This window comes from Halyomorpha halys, unplaced genomic scaffold, assembly GCF_000696795.3.
Source record: "Halyomorpha halys isolate HHAL.00 unplaced genomic scaffold, Hhal_1.1 Scaffold107.1, whole genome shotgun sequence".
Classification (NCBI taxonomy): Eukaryota; Metazoa; Arthropoda; class Insecta; order Hemiptera; family Pentatomidae; genus Halyomorpha; species Halyomorpha halys.
This window is the reverse complement of record NW_027112128.1, coordinates 191999-194428: the sequence shown is the minus strand read 5'-3', so window position 1 is coordinate 194428 and position 2430 is coordinate 191999.

The window sequence follows — 2430 nt, the reverse complement described above, 5'->3', positions numbered from 1 at the left end:
TTAAGGGTTACAAATTTAAGAGGCTGAGTAGACCCCAGGAGGGTTCCAAGAACCCACAGGAATTGACTCAAGGTTACAGTGTTTATAAAACAATTTTCTGCCCAGCCGGATTCGAACTCGAGTTATTATGAATAAGAGAGAGAGAAATACTTTATTTATCTATGCTGCCTAAATACATCAGGTAGCTATCTCACACAGCATACTTATCAATCCGTAATCGGACATATATAAATTACACATACATGGTATAATCAGATATAAAGAGATGTAATAATAACATATAATAAACAATTTTTTTCCTCTACAGTTTCCTTTTACAATCAATTTCGGTCTGTACAACAAATACAAATGTTTCAATACATTCCAATTTTTCTTTCTCATTTCTGCTCCTCCAATTTCACCATTTCACAATTTTTTAATTCACCCGATCAACAAATTCGCTCTCCGGAATTCACCCTCTTAGATCCTCCTCAATGACCCGTTAAACAAATTCAATATTAGACGGCAATGTGAGATCAGACCATCATTCATAGTCACAGCAGTAGATCAGTTTACCAAAAACAAACAAATAGATGAATTTTACGAGAATATGACTAACACATAGATTCAAAGGAAAATATAATAAAAAACCGGTTACAGGAAACACTTGAATGGATAAATAAGGTTAAAAGAAACAATAGTACTAATAAAATAAAATAATTTAATGAATAAATACGTTAAAACACACAAATAGAGAGGTCAACATATTAAAATAAAACAAAGAATAATCTCCAAGGTAATTCCCATGCATGTGATAGTGTACGATCCCCAAGAAGTCCAAAATATCCCCGATGCTAACAATTAGGCCTTCAAAGAAGCTCCTTGTTCTATCTGGTATTGTTCCAGGAGATCCAAACCAGAGGCTTCTCACGGTGAACTCTCTCTCCAAAGGTCTCACGGAATTTTTCCTTATGGAAAGGGACGCATTTTTCATATATTTTCTTTTTTTCCCTTTCAAATATTTTCGTTTTGTCGACTCATATTAAGAAATATTAACACGATACTATTTTTTTTTTTTTTATTTAGACAAATTATAGTATTTTACTACACATATTTAAAAAAAAAATACATAGTATCTAGCTGAATTATATGCGTATAATAAGCATGTATCATTTCATTAAATTTACAAAAATATTATTTGACACCTTGCTGCTATGCTTAGATAAGCCTAAACTAAGTTTAGTTAGCCTACTAGATGTTATTTATAGGGTTTTAGTCGGGTGAAACGATTACTAAAAATTTGAAAGTTGGCGACAGCCAGGCGAGGTGTAGCATTTGACAGCTAAAGCCGACAGGAGGAGGACTATATTTCATGACAGATGAAAATATTTGACAACTGGGATACAAATCGCTCTATATTCAGGCTATAGCTGTCGGTGTGTTTTCGGCTAAAGCTTGACCTAGATATGGGGGGGGGGAAGGGAAGGGGGGCTTTTGTCTCTTGTTTAAATGCGAGCGATGATCCATCATCTCGATGCTTGTAGTCCTTGGAAATCTTCAATACAACGCTTTTATGGTAGGTAACTACTGAGTGGCAATATTGGTCAATGTCAGATATTGTTGTTAGCATTTCATATAGACAATAAAAAACTTAATTTATTAATATCACGAGTATTTGATAAAGAAGAAGAAAACAATTGGACTGAGATTAATATATTATCCAGAATATATTAATCCAGAATCACGCAATGCAGTGTCATGTGAATAATCATAAATGTAAAATGGGTCCCTATTCAAAATAACATTATTCCGCTGTAATTTTTTAAAATTTATTTATTGATATTTTCACCTGCATCAAATTATATATAACAAGTAAATTTGATGTTAGTTATACATTGGCATGATACAGGCATGTAGAATCTACCCATTGATTGAATTCCAATAATATTTCTAGCGGAGAAGATCGTGAGGCCATCTTATTTTCAGACACCTAGGAAGATTATCAGATAAAGAGAGAGAAGCCAGGCTAAAAACAAATCGGTTTGGGTGATTAGGAACTATTGGTATCTGTTTCTGGCCAAACCGGCAACATATGAAACATTGAGGTCCTGATGACTTATTTTGTGACAAAGAAAGAAGAGAAGAAGAAGGTTTGGATACGAAAGAAATTAGATGGTTTAGTGAATCCCCAAAGCTCAACTCCTTAATTCCAAATTGGCCTTGGTATAGACGGATTCGACGAAAAGTGTCCTGTATCTTCAACTAGTATGAGGATTCCAAATCAATTGTTTGTCTAGATGTGTCCTAGGCAACTGTATCCAGCAATAAGTGGGGTATTATTAAAGAACACTATGCGACAGGAAGTTTATAAAAAAATCAACTCTAATCTCTCTCTCTCTCTCTCTCTCTCTCTCTCTCTCTCTCTCTCTCTCTCTCTCTCTCTCTCTCTCT